We start from the raw sequence: 7344 nt of genomic DNA on the forward strand, positions 1-7344 counted from the left end.
AGTGGTTAAGGATGGCCTCTGGTGTCAGACCGTTTGTGTTTAAATCTGGTTACACAGCAGGCGATCGGACATCAGACAGCACAAGACAGTGATTCCCGAGAGAGTGCGCAAACCCCGAGCAGAGCCAAATGATCAGCCCAACTCACTGCCTGGAGAGCTCCTAGGACAGCCTGGGAGCAAGAGCCCAGGCTGAGTCTGGCGGTATTCCTGAGTTGTGGAGGTGGAGCTGGGAGTCTGGGGATATTGAGGCAGCTGAATTATGCAGGGCGAGTACCCACAGTACCAGAGAGGAAAACACTGCTTAGGGACAAAAGCTCCAGAGTATTCAGCTAAGTACCGATCAGTGCATGTACGTGAGTAGTCAGATCTGGAGGAAGACACCACCTGAACAGAAGGAACGATGCTTGAACCTCACACAGAACCAGATACCTTTCGTGTTCCCACCGGCAACGGTGGAAAGATTTAGAATTCCCAAGACATGCAATAGTTTACTGAGAAAAAAATTGCCTCAGCTGTGTGGAAAATTAGCCCGAGGCCTTCGCTGCTCTAGCCCCACTTAAAAATGCTTAAAAGAAAGTCTTCCCAGGACCAAAAAATCTTTCCAGGTAATTCAATCACACCCTAGTACAAACTCGGGAATATTTATAGAAACGCAGTGATATCCAGCACTCAATAAAGTAAAATTTGCATTGTCGCTTAATAAAAAATCACCAGGCATTCAAAGAAACAAAAAACTCGCTATCAATAGTGAGAATAGTCAGTCGATAGGTGCAGCTGCAGAAATGACGCATATAATGGAACCAGTAGGAAGGGACATTAGAATTGTCATTATAATGATACTTTCCACATCAAGAAAGTAAAGGAAAGCTTGAGTGTGTTAAGCGGAGAAATGGAAAATCAATATTGAGCTTCTAGAGGTGGAAAGTATAATGTCTGAGATGAGAAACACACTCGATGAGATGAACAACGGGTTAGACACTGTAGAAGAAAAGATTAGTAAACTTGAAGACGGCAACAGAAAATATAAAAAATGGAATGCAGAGAAAAAATGATTAAAATAAGTGGACAGAGAATCAACTTCAACGGACTAATATATGTGTAATTGGAGTCCTTGAAGAGAGGGTTGGGGGAGAAGAAAATATGTTTGAAAGAATTAATGGGTGAAAATGTCAAGTTTGATGCCAACCATAAACCCAGAGATCCGAGAATACCAAAGAACGCCAAGCGCGCGCGCGCGCGCACACACACACGCACACACAAAGATGAAAACTACATCATCAAGACAAGTCATAATCAAGTTGCTTAAAACCAATGAAAAAAGGAAAAATTTAAAAGCAGCCAGAGGGAAAATACAAAAAAGCCGCCACAGATGAAAGATGCATTATGTAGAGAGGAAAAAGCCAAGAACGAGGGCAGACTTCTAGTCAGTAACAATGCCACCCAGGGCATAATGGGTAACACCTGCAAAGTACTTAAGGAGAGAACAGTTGTCAGTCTAGAATTCTGTAGCTGCCAACAGTATGGTTCAAACATTATGGGAAAGAATTTGAGAGACAAAAAGCTTAAAGAATTTATTGCTATCAGATTATCACTATAAGAAATGTTAAAGGGAGTCTTTTGGGCAGGAAGAAAATAATACCAGATGGAGATCTGGATTTTTATACAAAGGAATGAAGAGTACCAGAAATGATAAACGTACAGGTAAAAGTGAAACAGTAAAAATATCTTGTAGGGGCACCTGTGTGGCTTCGTCAGTTAACCATCAGACTCTTGATTTCGGCTCAGGACATGATCTCAGGTTCGTGAGATCGAGCCCGATGTTGGGCTTTGTGCTGACAGTCCTGAGCCTGCTTGGGATATCTCTCTCCCTCTCTCTCCTCCTCCCTCTCTCAAAAATAAGTCAATAAACATTAAAAATATCTCGTAAATATAATTGACTTTATTAAAAATATTTTTTAATGTTTATTCATTTTTGAGAGAGAGACAGAGAAAGAGAGACAGAGTGTGAGCAGGGGAGGGGCAGAAAGAGAGGGAGACATAGAATCCGAAGCAGGCCTCAGGCTCTGAGCTGTCATCGCAGAGCCCAATGTGGGGCTCGAACTCACAAACCGTGAGATCATGACCTGAGCCGAAGTCAGACTAACAGACTGAGCCACCCAGGTGCCCCTGATTGACTTTAAATAAAAAATAACAACAGCAGAGTAGGAGACTTACAGAATATGTAGCAGAAAATGCATACAAATAACACAAGAGCCAACGGGGGAAATGACAGTGCCTTATTTTAAGATTTTTATACTACATGTGAAGTGGCACCATATCATTTGACAGTAACCTATAATAAGTTGCCGATGGGGACACATAGAAAGCAAATAGCAAGATGGTAAATTTGAACCCAGTTCTCCGACATTCTGCCAGTCGTGTGTGATTATTGCACAGCTCCGTGCCCCAGACAACAGCGTGCTGTCCGCACGCCAGCACCCCCTCAGCACCGCTCACTGGTCTTGCTCATGGCAGAGAGCCGTGTCTGTATGTTGGTCACGTCCAGAGGCTCCTTCTCGCGGCCCTGTCTCCCCAGCCCTCCTGCTCTGACCCCTTGCTGCACTTCTGCACCCCGCCATCCGGGTCGGGGAAGAGTCTCAGCCTGTTAGTCTGCAGGTATCTAAGTCCAAGACACGAGGGTCTTCCTGGTATTTAGCTGCCACTCGTGGACCCAGGGGGGTTGCTTTCTTTTCTGTGCAAAGCTTGTGGCTGGTAGTACCAGGAATGTGCTGTCTCGATCCTGTCTCCTTGACCGCGTATTTCTCAGCTGCCCCGCGTCTCTGGGAAGGCCTCGTAGGGACAGCTACAGGTTTTTTGTGGGAAGAGAACGCAGAGCCTGCTTGCATTGCGTAGGTGCTGAACATACATCTGTTGAAGGGATTTCGCCATCCCTGAGCCTATGGGGAGGCTGGTGGCTAAGCGAGTTGCTCGCTGGTCAGGGGCTCAGCTGGGCTAGGGTCTAGGACCTTCTGAGCCCCACTCTGGTGCTACATTCATGCTGGACACGGTCTCTGGCAGTGGTCCGGCTCTGCTCTGCGGTGCCGCTGCTGAGGGGGGGATGGGTACAGCTTTCTGCAGGTATAGCTGGTTCTTGGGGGTGATGGCCCCTCTTTGTGCTGCAGGCCTGGAAGGACCCGTCAACTGCCTACCCTCCTCCCCGACGGAGGTTTCTGGATCCCTCCAGCCTCCTGGGTCAGACAGCTCCACCCCGTCCTTACCTGTCCCACCTTTCCTGGCCCCCTCTTGGAATTAGTAGCTGCCTGGGGGGGCCGGCGGTCATTGCTGTTAGTTCCTGCTCTTGGCTGCTGGGTAGCAATGCCCAGGCAGGAGAGTCTCTTCTCTGCTGTTTTCTAAGAACGCAGGGGCTTCCTCCAATCTCCTGACCCCACTCTCCTGATCACCCCCTTCCCCTTGGTGATAAGGGGCAGCTGGGGACACAGCACAAGACCTTCTCCTGTGTGAAGAACTGCTAGTCTGTGGCTCACGAGTTTTCTGCTGACAACCAGACAAGAGACCTAAGGTGAATGCACTCCAGAATCCCAACGCATTGGCAATTTTCTCTCCTTAGCTCAGAACACCCCTTGTGCTCCCCCCTTGCCACCAGGGGCCCCCTCAATCCATACCATAAAATGTACAGTGTCAGTTTGTTCGACTAAGGATCCTGCTGAGTATTTAATCCTTATTTAACGCTGATGTTTATTTTATTGTAGAGTTTAAATTAATCAGCCTCTGGATACAAAATTAGATAAGGCAGGGATTTAGGTCCCCTGGAATGATTCATTGCACATCAAGCTTTCTTAACTCTTTGGCTGCAGGGGGGAAGTGTCTGTATATTTCCTGGAAGAGCTGCCCCGGGGCTGGCCAAGTGAGCTGCTGTGCTCCCTCCTCGCCAGCCTCCCAGCCGGGCATGGTGCGCTCCGATGCAGGGGTTGAAAATACATCTTAACAGTAAGAAATCCTCACAAAAGGGAAGAGAGATAACATGAAAGTAGGAAAAAGTCCAAAGAACCTACCTGTAATTCTACCACCTGAAGATCACCGTTGTTACCATCCGGGCACGTTTCCTTTCATTCTTTATCAGCCCTTTGGAACGATTACGCGGTGTTACAAACGCACAAACCCGTGTAGAGAACAATGATATCAAACTTTCCCATACCTGCCGGTGAAGCTTAATGCATGCCAGCTTTATGACACGTTTGCTGCAGAGTGCATTTTAAGGACATAATACAATGTAGCTTTTATTGATGCTTGACTTACGTGCCCCTTATGTATTCTACCTGCCTCTTTCCTCCTCGCTGTTCTGAAGTCAGTGTCTCCCCTTTTCACGCGTGTTTTTTACACGGAGTACGCATATGCCCATGAAGGGCGCATAGTCTTTTGTTTGGTTTTGAATTAAAAAAAAATTTTTTTAGGTCTATTTATTATTGAGAGACAGAGAGACACAGAGCGCGAGCAGGGGAGGGTTAGAGAGAGGGGGGAGACACAGAATCCGAAGCAGGCTCCAGGTTCCGAGCTGTCAGCACAGAGCCCGACTTGGGGCCGGAACTCACAAACCGCAAGATGGTGACCTGAGCCGAAGTCAGTCACCCAACCAACTGAGCCACCCAGGCGCCCCTGTTTGGTTTTGAATTTTTACACAAACAGTGGTCCACACGTATTCTTCTGCATATGCTTTTCCCCTTCACCCTGATTTTTCAGAGGAGTCTAGAGTTGTGCGTCTCTGAGAAGCAGGTGGTGCTCCCCTCCCCCAGATGCTGCTGACGTCCTGGTCCCCTGGTGAGGTGGGGTCTTGGGACCTGTCCGTCTTTATTTGTGCCGGTGAGATGCAGCCGACCAATGTCTGAGGCTGGGGTGCCCCCTACACTCTCACCTGCAGCTTGCAAACTCGCTCATCTTCCATCCACATTTGTTGTGTACCTCATATTTTGCCCACGGGGTGGGTGTGAAATAATATTTCCTTGCTGTTTTAGGTTGCGGTTCCCTCATTACTATGCAGTGGCATACCCTGCGTTACATTTGTTACCCTTTTGGGTTTCTTCCTCCATGAATGGTTTCTTTGTCTCTGGCTCATTTTTCTACTGGGTTTTCGGTTTCCCCTTGCTGACCCGTATGATTTTTTTTTTTTTTTTTTTTTTTTTTTTTTTTTTTTTTTTTTTTTTTTGTCATCTGGAAATCAGTGCTTTTGTGGCCAAATACATTTTAAGTATGTCTTCCCTATTTGTGCACTATGATTGTCTTTTAACTTTATTCATGGTCTCCTTTGTCAGATCAAAATTCTACTTTTAAGGGCTGTCAGTATTTTTCTTTCTTTTTTAAAAATGTTTAAATGTTGATTTATTTTTGAGAGAGAGACAGAGCACAAGCAGGGGAGGGGCAGAGAGAGAGGGAGACACAGAATCGGAAGCAGACTCCAGGCTCTGAGCTGAGAGCACAGAACCCAATGTGGGGCTCAAACTCACAAACTGGGAGATCATGACCTGAACTGAAGTTGGACACTTAACTGACTGAGCCATCCGGGAGCCCCTGTCAATATTTTTCTTTATGGTGTTTGTTTTTTGTGTTTAATTAAAAAAAAAAAAAAACAAACCTGTGTCTGTCTACTCTGCTGTTATAAAAACACTGTCCTGCATTTTCTTCTAAAAACTGAAGATTTGTTTTTCACCTTTTGTTTGTAATCCTTTTGTCACGTGTTCTGTAGGAAGTGAGGTAGGGATCTGTATTCGTTAGCTCCTGTGCATAACAATGAGCGCAATTCTCAGGATCCCTGCAGAAGTGGGCTGGAATCTGGGCTGGCCAGGCAGTTTGGCTCAGGATACAGCAGGTGTCCTGGTGTCCCTCCTGGGGCCAGGGGCCAGCCTGGGCACGTCCTTCTCATGGCAATGGCAGCAGCACAGAAGGCAAAGGGGGCACGGAGGTCGCTGGAGACCCGGACTCGGAACTGGCACCTGTCACTACCACCACATTCCATTGACCAAAGCAAGTCACGTGGCCCCAGCAGAAGCCGGGGTGCGGGAAGTTCAAGTGTGGCCCTCATTTCTGCTGGTTGTCACCATGCACATATCAGAAGGTGCATTTGCAGAAGGGAGGCACTAAATGGATAGTGGACTAGAGGGAATGAAGACGGCGTGAGGGGAGCGAGAAGGGACGGACTGTATTTGGCGTGAACGAACTGTCTTCGTGTCGGTCCCTTCCCGTCATCCTCCCTTAGGACATGGTTCATCTCCACTCTCTTAACCGGGCATTCCGGGCGACAGCAGAAAGGTGTGCATCCCTTCTGGCGGAGGGTTTCAGAGGCAGGCTGTGGCCGATCCCGCTTTCCTTTCTCAGCCTCTGGAACTGTGCAAGCAGCTTTGGCAGAAGTGTCCCCTCTGTCTGAGTCCCTGGGTGACTATGATGAGCCCCCCCAACCCCGCCTCTCCCTGTGGTCCTGAGACAGCCATGAAACCCGAGTGGAGCTAGCTGTTGGTTAAGCGCTGAGAATTTTTTACGTTCCAGCAGCATGAATGGCCCGTCCTGACTGACGCGTGGCCCCACCGAATCCCCCACACAGCCCGTGAGACAAGTGGGTGTTTCCCTTACTTCACAGATGAAGGAAATCTCACAGCGAGGGATGGCATTGGGATTGGAACCCAGTTCTGTCTAAGTTCAGAAAAGGGGATTAAAATAAATCATTGGGGGGAGGGGGCAGGGGGAGCGTCTGGGTGGCTCAGTTGGCCGAGCGTCTGATTCTTAGTCTTGGCTCAGGTTGTGATCTCATGGCTTCGTGGGTTTGAGCCCCAAGTTGGGCTCTGTGCTGACAGCATGGAGCCTGCTTGGGATTCTCTCTCTCCCCCTCTCTCTGCCCTCCCCCACTCAGAGTCTCTGTCTCTCTCAAAATGAATAAATAAACTTAAAAAATTAAAATAAAATGTAAATCATTGACGTGTGGCTCATTGGACGGTGCTGGGGATGTTTCCGGTTCAGAGGCAGGAGGATTATAAATCCACACGTCAAGTTTTTCCTTTTGTAAAAACAACCAGAAGTTTCACCTGCAATGATGCCCAAGAAGGTCCTTAAAAAGTGAAAAGGCCTGGGTGGGTTGGACTTCAGTTATCATTCCTGACCCCTGGGACATGTCTCCTGTTCCTTTTTTGAGAAGCCAGCCTGGGGCCAGACCTCAACAAGCTGCTGTCTCAGGGGGCAGCCCCACAGAGCACAGGAGTCCGGGGATCACCTCAGGGGTGTCCCCACAGAGCCCAGGAGCCCAGGTCACCTCAGGGGTGGCCCCACAGAGCCCAGGAGCCTGGGGGCACCTCGGAGGGGCCC

General features: G+C 48.3%; 1 long non-coding RNA gene across 2 annotated transcripts in view; it reads left to right on the plus strand.

Annotated features, from left to right (window-relative positions):
- LOC109274009 (uncharacterized) overlaps positions 1 to 6628 on the plus strand; it is a 12479-nt gene extending 5851 nt beyond the window's left edge. For both annotated transcript variants that reach the window (XR_002083380.2, XR_002083379.2), the window contains one exon: positions 6535 to 6628. This is a non-coding gene — a long non-coding RNA (uncharacterized LOC109274009). The remainder of the gene's footprint in view (positions 1 to 6534) is intronic.
- Positions 6629 to 7344: the final 716 nt, after the last annotated feature.

This window comes from Panthera pardus, unplaced genomic scaffold, assembly GCF_024362965.1.
Source record: "Panthera pardus isolate Hobbes unplaced genomic scaffold, ASM2436296v1 HiC_scaffold_11, whole genome shotgun sequence".
Lineage (NCBI taxonomy): Eukaryota > Metazoa > Chordata > Mammalia > Carnivora > Felidae > Panthera > Panthera pardus.